The sequence below is a fragment of the Triturus cristatus genome, chromosome 4_2, assembly GCF_964204655.1.
Source record: "Triturus cristatus chromosome 4_2, aTriCri1.1, whole genome shotgun sequence".
Taxonomy (NCBI): Eukaryota; Metazoa; Chordata; class Amphibia; order Caudata; family Salamandridae; genus Triturus; species Triturus cristatus.
This window is the reverse complement of record NC_140586.1, coordinates 273,236,417-273,249,098: the sequence shown is the minus strand read 5'-3', so window position 1 is coordinate 273,249,098 and position 12,682 is coordinate 273,236,417. Positions and strand designations below refer to the sequence as shown.

Genomic DNA, 12,682 nt, shown 5'->3' with positions numbered 1-12,682 from the left:
ACGTGGTTAATACTAGGAGGTATTTGCAATTGCACTGGGTGAAAAAGAAAAGGATGGAAAACAAGTTAGTCTGGGAATTAAAGTTTGGAGGATACCAACATTTAATTCAGCTGAACTCTGGTTCGAAAGCTGCAACCTTAATTAGGATTGTCCTCCCCGAAGAAATACACATATTTCCGTTTGTAATACGTCTCAGAAAACAAACAATTCCTTATTTGTTTCGCGGTCACGGATAAACATAAAAAATGTAATCAATAAGAGTAATATTAAATAAAAAAATAAACATTTAAATTTAGGACGTATATTTCATAAAACCAGGATCTACAGAAAAAAATACAACATTGAAACTAAACATATTCAAGAGATATAAAACGGTTAAATAGTCCATAAAGTTTAAATTAAGAAGCCCATATAAAATACAAAAAATAATTTACCAGCATCCCTACTAACTAACAGAATATATATCTACAAAACACAACGTTCCTCCCCCTTATCTTTTGTATGATTTTTGGCAAGGGCGTTTTGAACCCTCACTTTAGAAGCTATAGCGGCGGGGTGGAGTTCTCAATGCACCTCTTCTGTCTGTAGCTCAGCAGACAAAGGCCTAAAAAGGTGGGTGGGTAAGTAAGTGGATGGATGGATGGATCTGTAAGTGAAAGGATGTGTAAGTGAAATAAAGGGTGTATGGATGGGTGAGTGAAAGGGTGGATGGAGAGATGGCTGGATACATGAATGAGTGAAAGGATGGATGGCTGAGTGAAAGGGTGGATGGATGACTGAGTGAAAGGGTAGATGGATGGATGCATGAGTGGATGGATAGCTACATGGATGATAGAAGGGGAGAGGGTTGAGTGAAAGGGCAGATAGATGAATTCATCAAAGGGTGGGTGGATGAGTGAAAGGATGGATAGATGCAGAAGGATGGATGGACAGATTTGATGGCTAGATCTGGGGATGGATGGATAGATTTGGACGTGGCAATGTGCACCCCCTTCTAGCAGCTATAATGGTGTTGGAGTTCTTGATGGGCCTCTTCTGACTGCAACTCGGCAGACAAAGGCTCATAATTGTGGAAGAGTGGGTGGGTGTTTGAGTGTAAGAATGGATGGATGTGTGAGCGAAAGGGTCAATGGATGGATAGATGAATAGATGAATGAGTGTAGCACTCACCCGTATTCTCACCCCCAAACGTGCCTGTTACCAGAAAGCGATAGGGTTTGTTTCCGCGTTTCCCCGATGTCAGGGTTTCCTGAACTACAAATCCCTGCAGGCACTGGGGCGCATCCAAAGACCTTCACTACATAAGCACTTCCGCTGGAGGCGGAAGGTGCTTGTCAATCATAGAGCTTCCGGATTTTCGAGGCGGAAGGTGCTCCCCGCCGGATTCCAGCGAGAAGCATTTCCGCATTCATTCCTGTGTCGGGCCGAGTCCCGCGTTCCCGTGGAAGCAAGCCTTTTTCACCGGAGGGTAAGAAACGCTATGGAATCTGGAAGGCAGAGGCTCAAGCATATCTGGTGAGCCGAGCGGGTTTCTTTTTTCAACAAAAACTTTATAGAGACTCATCCAGGTCGTGTATATTCCCCGTTTGCCTTTCCCCTTACCCAGAGATTATATCGGGACTGCACTACGCAGACACAGACGCTAAGTGCCTTGCTGCCGTTCTGCCATGCATAGACTGCTTTAATACTTTCTCCACGAATTCCCCAAGGAGGGGATACTCTTTTGATTTTAGGAGCAACGCTATCGCTGTGACTGTGCAAGTGCGGGTGCTCACGAGTAGATCCCTTCAGCTGGTCTCTGACGTAGTGGGTGTGAGGTGTGAATCACATCACGAAGAAGCCTGGTGCGGTCCTACGCACGTTAAACTCTAGGGCTAAGTTTCGAATAGTACCCACGCACTTTAGTGACAATAACTGGAACAGTGTGGTAACCCCGGGTAGGGGTATGAACTATATGAGGCAGTCAGGGGAGTGCCGAAGGATACAAGATTGATAACGCAGGACTTGAGGTAAATCCCAAGACATCACCGTTCTGGTGGGTAGGCATAAGGTCTTGTACTTTCGCTACACTGTAAGAGAGAATTCTTCTGTTTACCTACTGTCTCTTTCATCCTAGGTCTGCAGGTATCTATCTTCCAAGAGAAGATTACATCCCCGACATTCATCCTGAAGAGCTCCTATCACTGACCTCATCTTTGTTATGTTATCCACTCCCCTTTTTCCCTCAGGCCTGATCTCAGGCAGCTAGGTTGCCTTCCTCTGCTGGGGCTTAGGCTGTCGGGAATCAGGGACTTACTAATCTCCTATCGTCTCTGCTGGACTCTACGATGCAGGTTAGTGGCATATGATTGGCTTGGGCGTTACTGACAACCTGGCATACATGACAGATTGACAAGCCCACGTTTACGCCCAGCCCAGATGATGGATACCAGTGTAGTGCTCACCTCTCTGCTGGAAAGCCTGACGGCTCTGCAGCAAGAGGTTCAGACGTCCCAACAAGAAAATCAGAACATGCAGAGAGAAGTTAGCTCCTTGCGGAGAGAGGTAGCGGGTCTTTCTCGCAGGGGTCAGGGGGAGAGTTCTTACATTAGACAAGCAACATTACCCCCTCCTGTTTCTACTATCCCTAACCCGCCTTCTGGAGGGGGATTTTTCACCACCCCTTATACCCCCGCACCTACAGACACGGTTCCTACGGTTCACGTGTTACAGAACACCAGCATTCCTCTAGCCCCACCTGAACGCTTTTATGGGGATCCTAAAAAGTTTGAAACATTTTTAAATCAGTGCAGGCTTAATTTTCTCTGCAAACCAACAGTATTTCAGGGAGACGCTGCAAAAACGGCATTTATGATGTCTTATATGGGGGGCAACGCAGCCAGTTGGACCATCCCATTGATGGAAAGAAACGATCCGGTCCTCCATAATTTCACGGACTTCTGTCTAGCCTTACAGAAACTGTTCGATAGAAAATCCCACATGTTGTCGTTGGATCGTGAATTACTCACGTTACGACAGGGATCACAAGACTTGCTCACCTACATAACGACTTTTAATCGGTTGGTGGTGGAGACCGAGTGGCCCCCTGAAAAAAGAATAACCCTGTTTTATCAAGGATTTAGGGGGGAGCTCAAAGATGTCCTCGCCCAAGTTGTGCAACTGCCACAAACATGCGAGGAATTGATTGACTTAACCGTCCAGTTGGATTATCGCCTCCTGGAGCGAAAAGGGGACAAGAACAGAGGGGAGAACCGATTTTCCTATACTCGGCCAAAGAATGTCACGGAAGAATTAACTAAAACCCTAGAGGGAGAAGAACCCATGCAGCTAGGAGGACTCCGAGGCCCCCTTACCCCAGAAGAGAGAGAAAAACGACAGAAAATGAAACTGTGCCTCTACTGTGGCAAGGGTGGCCACTTCATTAGAGAGTGCCGCGCTCGGACGCCGATCAGCGGCAGAAACCCTGTTTCTCGTGTACAGGCCGCTATAAAACAAGACGAGCCGACGGAAAACTAATACGTCCGAATCAGGTTGAGGTCTCTGGTTTGGGCGTTCCACGTGTCACGATCTCATCAGTGCTAGCTAATACCCTGCAATCGGCCGTAGCCCATCTGAATATAGGGGTGTCCCTATGGCTCACGCCCCAGAACGTGCTAAAAGTGGACGCGCTGCTGGATTCTGGACCCACAGGAAACTACATCGACCAAGAGTTTGCCCGAAGACTGGGGATCTCCAGCGAAAAGAAAGACATCCCAGAACACGTAAAAGCGGTAGATGGAACTACCCTCTCTTCCGGTCCTGTGATATATCGGACACTACCTCTTCAAATGACAGTGAGTCCAGACCATCACGAGTATATACAATTCGACCTCATAGATGCCCCTCAATTTCGTCTTATCCTAGGAATGCCGTGGTTGACGTTACATGACCCTGAAATCAGTTGGCCCGATCGCACTGTGAAGTTGGCTTCGGTTTATTGCCAAGAACATTGTAAACGCCAAAGTGGCTGGGGTATTGATGGAGAAGAAACACCTGCCACATATTTAGCGATCGCCTGCGCGCAGGAACGGTATTGTTGCTCCACTACCCTGCCTGATGACTACCGCCTGTATCACGATCTGTTCGAGAAACAAAAAGCAACTACCCTACCTCCTCATCGAGAGTACGATTGCCGTATTGAACTGATACCTGGAGCACACATTCCATGCAGCAGAGTGTACTCATTGACGGAACCAGAAACACTTTATCTCAAAAAATACCTCGAAGATAATCTAGCATCAGGATTCATCAGACACTCCTCCTCTCCCGCCTCTTCACCTCTTTTCTTCATTCCGAAGAAGGACTGCGAAGAATTGAGGACGTGTATAGACTACCATGCATTGAATAAGATCACCATCAAGAACCGGTATCCTCTTCCTCTCATACCGGTATTGTTGGACCAGTTAAAAGGGGCGAGATATTTCACCAAGCTTGACCACCGCGGAGCTTATCACCTTCTCCGAGTTCTCAAGGGCGATGAGTGGAAGACCACCTTCCGAACCAAGTTCGGTCCCTTCGAGTACAGGGTGATGCCTTTCGGGCTCTGCAACGCCCCGGCAGCCTTCCAATTTTTCATGAATGAAGTGCTGCGGGGTTATCTGGATACCTTCTGTGTGGTATACATAGATGACATCCTAATTCATTCAGCAACCTACCAGGAACACATAGTCCATGTTAAAGCTGCGTTGGAGAGGTTACAACATCATTCTCTATATGCTAAGCTGGAGAAATGACTTTTTGATGTTCAGGAGGTCGCGTTTTTGGGATACATCATCAACGCCCAAGGATTCCAAATGGAAACCAATAAGGTAGAAGCCAGGGAGAGGAGCCTAGCGCGCGACCAAGATGGCCGCGTAGGTGCGAGGCTCCCGGGGACCTCCGCAACCTCCTACGACTATCCTGAATTAATCCTGTCTCGGATGAGGGGAATGTGTTGGTGAGCCTGAGCTGAGGTGGCACCCGTTTCCCGTTGTCAAATCGGACCTCGGACACCGGAGTAAGCACCGTTTGAAGTCTGCGGCCTTCTCCTCGCCAGACCCCGGATTTGCGCTGAGGGGTGACCCAGTGACAAAGTGAACAACAGCGGCGGGCCGGGCCTGGCGAGTCGCGTACCCCGCACTTTCACTTTCGCTTTCGCACCCCCTTGCCGTCTCTGCAGGGTTGGGTCGCGGGGCTCTTTGTACTGGTGTGGTCTCGCTGGGAGACTCGGCCTGCCCGCCGGCTGTGACCCATCCCGCCGATCTGGGGTGCCCCCCCCGGAGCTTGTGGCCCTGATTGCTTGCCCTTCACGACGTGGCTGGTGCGACCGGGGGACTGGTGGCCATGGCCACGAAACAAGATGGAGATCGGGCAAAGACCAAATCGACCCGGCGTGGCACCACCCCTCAGGCCAATAGTATGGACCACTACACCCTCCAGAAGGGATCTCCCGGCGGACCGCACAAATCCCCTGAGGGCCCTCCTGATGCCCCGGACCTCCCCACGGATCTGACTCTGCGGGATGTCATGGGCCCATCGCCGAGATGAAGGCCTCGGTGGGCCAGCGGTTCGACACACTGGCACAGAAGATCGACTCGGTCCTCGTGGATGTTGGCCTGGTGAGGGCCGATCTTTCCAAGACCAATGACCGAGTTGATTCTTTGGCCCACACCGCATCGGGCCTTACCACTGAGGTGGCGGTACTACAGGCAGAGGTGCGCCGGCTTGGTCAGGCGACCGCGCTTATGGATCGGCGCCTGGAGGACTCCGAGAGTCGGGCCCGGAGGAACAACATCCGCATCATTGGGGTGCTTGAGGGACGGGAGGAAGCGGCGGCGGACCTGTTTGTGGAGGACCTGATCGCTACCCATCTCCAGCCACGGGGGCTGAGTAAATTCTTCGCTGTGGAGCGGGCCCACAGGGTTCCCGGGGGAAGGCCGAAGGTCGGAGCCCCTCCGCGGCCTCTCATTGCCCGGATCTTCAACTTTCGGGACAGAGACGCTATCCTGCAAGCATCCAGACTGCATGGGCCGGTTAAGCTTGACAATATGGAGGTGAATTTTTACCCCGATTTCACCCCAGTGGTCCAGAAGCAGAGACTGAGCTTCCAAGGCGTCAAGCGCCGTCTTCGGGACCTGAACCTTAAATACGCTATGCTCTTCCCGGCCAAGCTGCGAGTGGAGGTAGAGGGTCACACGCACTTTTTTGACCGTCCCGAAGCGGCCGGAGACTGGCTGGACACTCTGTCTGGGGATCGTGATCCGGGGGGCGGGGGGGGTGGCGGGGGGAGACGGCACTCTGGATCGGGATTGAGGGGGTAATATTGGACTTCGCTCTGGACAAAACTGATGCCACTCTCGCTTAAGCGTCTGGTTGTATAATTTCCCCTCCTATGGAGGTTGTGTGGGGTCTACTGGGGGTTCTCCTTCCTCCTCTAGGGGGTTTAGCTAGTCTTTACTATATATATGGGGCGACAGGCACACTGCACGTTGGGGGGGCTGTTCGGGCTCATGCAGGGGTGCAGGGAGGGGGTGTTTTGTTGGGATGGGTGGGCAGGGATGGGGGGGTGTTGTTCGTTTTTACCACAAGGCAAAATTATCATTGTACTAGCTCAATAGTGCTCTCGGGGGGACAAATGGTGGCTTCTGTTTATGATGGGGGGTAGGGAATTAACTCTGTTGTCCTGGAACGTGAATGGACTGGGGGACAGGATAAAACGAGGGGTCGTCCTGCAGTTCTTGAAGCGAATTTCGCCCGATGTAGTTTTTCTGCAGGAGACGCACCTCATTGGCAATTCCTTCTGCGCCATGAATCGGCGTGGCTATCGCCTGGTAGCCCATTCGGGCTTCACGTCTGGCTCAAGGGGTGTGGGCATCATGGTTAAGAACTCGCTCCCGTTGGAGATTGATGAGGTGCTCCATGACGACAGGGGACGTTACGCGGTCTTGGTGGGAAGGATGGAGGGCAAAGTGGTTGTATTTGTGTCAGTGTACGTCCCGCCGGGGCTGCAGTCGACTACCTTTGCGGACCTGGGGCGCCTCCTCCTTGGCCTTCCGGGGGGGATTCTGGTGGTGGGGGGGATTTTAATGCGGTGGTTTCCGGGACTGTGGATCGTCACCCCCCTAGGGACCTCCCCCGGGCCCAAGCGTGGCTTTCTGGTCTATTGGACACTTTGGGGTTGGTGGACTGCTGGCGTTTAAAACATCCCACCCAGCTACAGTATACCTTCCATTCGGGGGCCCATGGTAGTCTCTCACGACTAGATTATGTCCTGGTCCCGGCGGCCTATGTTGGGAGGGTGGGAGAGGTGCGCCATTTGGCACGGGGTATCTCAGACCATTCCCCACTCCTGCTACACCTGGATCTTTTTCCGAGGGGTGAGGGTAGGGTGGTCCCGATCAATCCCTGGTACCTGCGCGACCCCACCATTCGCGCTGAATTGATTAAATCCCTCCAGCGCTATTTTGACGAGAATGTGGGGTCCGTGCCTTCGGCTGTCTCACTGTGGGAGGCATTCAAGACAGTACTACGAGGAGAGGCCCTGTCCCTTATTTCCCACACCCGGAGGCGCGAGCGGGAGGAGGTGACCCGGGTGGAAGCTGAGATAGCCGAGTTGGAGGGTAATCTAGAATGTGGGGTGACGGATGCCGTATTACATGTTCTCCAACTCAAGCAGGCGGCCTATAGGGCCCTCGTCACGGAGGCGGCCAGGGGCCTCAGTAGAGAGCAACAGGGGAGACTGTATGATGTGGGTGATAAGGCTGGTAAATTGATTGCGTGGCTGGACAAAAAGGAGAGAGCGAATCGTGTAGTCCCGCTGATTGAGACAACGGACGGTGTGTGTGTGACTGAGCCGGAAGAAATTGTCTCCTGCTTCGCGGATTATTTCCGTGGGGTCTATTCCCCGGTGTCTTCCCGCTCTGAAGAGGACTCCCGTGCCCTGCTCAGGGATATCGCGCTGCCTTCCCTTTCGGAGGAGGACAGAGTGTCGTTGGACGCCCCTCCAACCTCCGACGAAATCGCCCTCGCCATACGTTCGGTCGCTTCCGGCAAGGCCATGGGTCCTAATGGTCTCCCCATCGAGTTGTACAAGTTGCGACCGGATACGCTGGCACCACATCTCCAATCGATGTTCCTGGAAGCTCACTCGGTGGGCTCCCTCCCGCTGGACCAGCGTCTGGCTACAATCGTGGTTATCCACAAGGAGGGGAGACCTCGGGACCGGGTTACATCCTATCGGCCCATTTCGCTACTGAACGCGGAGCCCAAAATTCTCGCCAAGGTCCTGGCCAATCGGCTGGTCGGCGTGGTGGGCGAACTGGTTCACCAGGATCAGTCCGGCTTTATTCCCCAGCGTAACACGGCCCTTAACTTGCGGCGTTTGCATGGGGTACTCGCACGTGTTCAGCACATACGTGAGCCGGCCATTTTGGCGTCCTTGGACGCCACTATGGCGTTTGACACGCTTGAGTGGCCATACATCTGGGCGATGCTTGCGAAGTTTGGCTTTGGCGCAGGGTTCATCAGTTGGGTCAAATTGCTGTATTCGGGCCCATTGGCGCAGGTGGTGGTGAACGGTAGAGTATCGGCTCCGTTCGAGTTGGGCCGGGGCACGCGGCAGGGCTGCCCCTTATCGCCGCTCCTTTTTGCGCTTGCCTTGGAGCCCCTGGCGGAGTGGCTGCGGTGGGAGCCTTCCATCTGTGGTCTCCGTTGGACCCCCAAGTATGAGGACCGCGTATCCTTCTGTACCTAGCTTCCCCACGTAAATCACTGATAGTACTGGTTGATGTTCTACATTCATTTGGTCGTAACTCCGGCCTTGTCATCAACTGGGCTAAATCGTGCGTGTATGTTCTCTCTGGGGAGGCTCCTATTCTCCCGCGGGGCTGTCCGTTCCAGATCGCCCCGCAGGGATTTCGGTACCTGGGTGTCTTCATTACTCTGGACCCGGAGGCCCGGTATGAACGGAACTTGCTTCCCCCCCTCCAGCGCCTGAAGGTAGACGTCGCACGCTGGCGGCGCCTGCCGCTTTCGCCGCTCGGCCGGGCGGCATTGTTTAAGATGATGTCTCTGCCGCGTTTCCTGTACGCTTTGCAGAATACCATGGACCTCGTCCCAGCGCGCTACTTCCGTGAGGTGGAGAGTTTGCAGCGCCGCCTGTTCTGGGACGGGAGGCCGCGTATCGCCCTGGCGAAGCTGACGCTCCCATGGTATGACGGAGGGATCGCCCTCCCGGATATCAAACGGTACTATTGGGCATCCCAGCTGGCTGCGATTAATCACGGCCTGTACGGGCCCGCCTTAAACCCGGCATACGAAATGGATAAGAAGCTATTCCCGGGTGGGGACTATAATCGAGCGCTCTACTCCGGCGCGCCCGACGCTCGGCTGACCGGCCCCACGCGTGTCATGGTGCGTGTGTGGCACGCGGCCAATGTGGCGATGGGGTGGAAGGACCGTCTGACCCGGGCAACACCACTATACGCGTCCGAGCGATTGGGCTCCCTGTGGACCTCGAAGGGCTTCGAGAAGTGGGACATGATAGGCATCAGTAAAGTGGGGGATCTCTGGACGAGGGGAGGATTCAAAACGTTCGAGATGCTGCAGACGGAATTCCAGTTGCATGACAGGGAGTACTTTCGGTATTTGCAGATCCGTCATGCACTGGGCTCCGTCTTCCCGGACGTTGCATCCATCCCGGAGTATTCCCCCCTGGAGGATAGAGTGCTGGATGGACACGTTCCGGACAGCACGATCTCACTGATCTACAAAAAACTGATCAATTACCGCTCAGGATTGCTGACTGCCCTTCGCGAGGCTTGGGTTGCCGACGGACTGGAGCTGGACGACGAGGACTGGACCTCTGCGGTGGCCTCCCCGAAAGAGGTGGCCATACCGGCCCGCCTTCGCTTCGTCCAGCTCAAGATACTCCACAGAGTCTACATGACGGGGCCAAGGCTCCTGCGTATGGGCTATGCTGTGGACGGGTTGTGTAAATGTGGGTGTGGTGCTTTGGGGACCTTTCTGCATATACTGTGGGAATGCCCGGAGGTGGAGCAATTCTGGCGTGGTGTGCATGAGGTCCTGCGTGTGGTTACGCATGTGGTGCTGCTACCCGAAGCGAGGAGATGCCTGTTGAATGTGTGGGAACCTACCGACTACTCGGCGCCACAGACGTGGTGGGTGACTCTGGGATATATGGTGGCCAAGCGTGATATTGCTCAACTGTGGGGATCCCAGAGGTCCCCGACTGTCTCGGCCTGGAAGGAACATATGGACTGGTGCATGTTTCGGGAAAAGGTGGTGTATGTGGCGAGAGGTAAGCCTGGGACATGGGTGAAAGTATGGGGCCCCTGGAACACCTACCGCGGGGGGATTTGTGCTCCGCCGTTATTGCCCGATCCGTCGCCTGCCCCATCCCCCTAGCCGATCCATCTTCCTTCGCTCCGGGCATTGAGTTTACCCAGCCCTAGCCCTGATCTCTTCCCTTTATTGACACTCCCATGGACTGGTAGGGTCCCCCTTCTAGGGGAGCACATGCTGCTATTTCTGACTGTGGATTGCCTTGTGGGTTTGTTTTTCTGGTTGTTCTTTCAGTTTAAAATGAAACCGTATAGTGTGGTCCGGATGGTGTGGCTATCAACGCTGTTAACTCCTGTGCTTCTTCCTCAGCCGCAATGCACGCTCTACAATGTGTATCATATGCTCCTTTTGTTTACTAGCGGCCGGCCGGAAGGTTGTAGGCCCATCTTTGTATATTTTTATGTGTTTTGTAATAAACGGTTTAAAAAAAAAAAAAAAAAATAAGGTAGAAGCCATCACTCAATGGCAAACGCCACAGAATATCAAGGCCGTGCAAAGCTTCCTTGGTTTTGCCAACTTTTATCGGCGCTTTATTCAAGACTTTTCAAAGGTGATTCGCCCCATCTCCAGCTTGTTAAGAAAAAATGTTCCTTTTGTATGGGGAGAAGAGGCAGCACGATCCTTCCAGGAGTTGAAGGATAGATTCACACAAGCCCCCATCCTACGTCATCCTGATCCACAGCTCCCTTTCATTCTGGAAACGGACGCTTCACAACACGCAGTGGGAGGGGTACTATTCCAGCGTCATCCGGAAACCGGACAATTACACCCTGTCGCGTTCTATTCCCGAAAACTCACTCCGTGTGAAGTCAATTATACCATCTCGGACAAGGAACTACTAGCAATAAAGAGAGCATGTGAGGAATGGCGACACTACCTCATGGGGGCGCGGCACACGGTGGAAATCTACACGGATCATAGGAATCTGCTGTTTCTTAAGACGGCCAGAGCGCTGACCCCTCGCCAGTTGCGATGGACCTTGTTCTTTTCAGACTACGATTTCGTCATTAAATACCGGCCTGGGCCCCAAAACGGGAAAGCAGATGCCCTTTCTCGATTGGGTGAATCAGACAACACCATCTCTCAAACCCTAGATCCTCCACCGTGTATACTCACTGAGAACAAGCAACCCAGACCCACGATAGCACTCCACACCTCATCAGACTTCCTTGAGGATGTGAGGGTGTCTTTAGCAGAGGTGGACGTGCAAGCCTGGATTCAAGAAGAACCAGAAATCAGGTCAGAAGTGGAGGAGTTGGCACATCACTACCATGCGCTGTATATTCCTCATCCTAGTCAGCAGCAGCAAGTTTTACAATGGGCTCACAACTCTGTTTTGGGTGGCCATCTCGGAACGTATAAGACCATCGCTTGTGTGGAACGGTCATTTTGGTGGTCCGGACTGCGAAAAGACGTCCAGGACTACATCAAGAACTGTGCTATCTGTGTACAAGGAAAAGCCAGACATGTGAAACCAGTAGGGCTACTCCGGTCCTTGCCTATTCCCCCACGACCTTGGCACACCATATCAATGGACTTTATAGTTGAAATGCCCCCCTGCGAAGGGAAGACTGTAATACTGGTGCTGATTGACCACTTAACCAAGATGGGTCACTTCATTGCCTTGGGGCGGTTACCCACATCAGAGGAACTAGCATTGGTTTTTCTACAGCATGTTGTCCGTGCTCATGGGATCCCGAATGTCTTGATAACTGATAGGGGGACACAATTCACATCACGCTTTTGGAAAGCTCTCTGCAAAACATTAGACATTGATGCACGTCTCTCTTCCAGTTACCTCCCCCAAACAGATGGCAAAACTGAACGCCTAAATCAAACCATGGAACAATATCTCCGCTGTTTTTCTCTGCAAAACTCTATACACTGGCCCACCTTGTTACGGATGGCTGAGTTCGCATACAACAACGCCACACATTCCACTCTGGGTTGTTCCTCGTTTTATTGTATTTATGGTCATCACCACAACATGCTCCCGTTTGAATGGACTGTCCATTCTCCCGTACCCAGCATACACGAACATCATCCACACCTTAGAGCAGTATTAACAGAAGCCAAACAAAACCTAGCAGATTCCCAGGCCACTCAAAAGTCCTATGCAGATAGAAAAAGAACAAGAGAACCCGAGTATCAGGTGGGGGACAAGGTCTGGCTGTCTACAAAAAATCTACACTTAAGGGGAGTGAATAAATTCAAACCAAGATTTGTGGGGCCCTATAGCGTAGAAGAAATCATAAACCCTGTAGCCCTGCGGCTGTCATTACCTAGTGCATGGAAGCTCCAC

The 12,682-nt window shown here is 52.4% G+C and overlaps 1 protein-coding gene across 2 annotated transcripts in view; it reads right to left on the bottom strand.

Annotated features, from left to right (window-relative positions):
* TLCD4 (TLC domain containing 4) overlaps positions 1-12,682 on the bottom strand; it is a 442,351-nt gene that overhangs the window by 368,002 nt on the left and 61,667 nt on the right. The window lies entirely within an intron of this gene.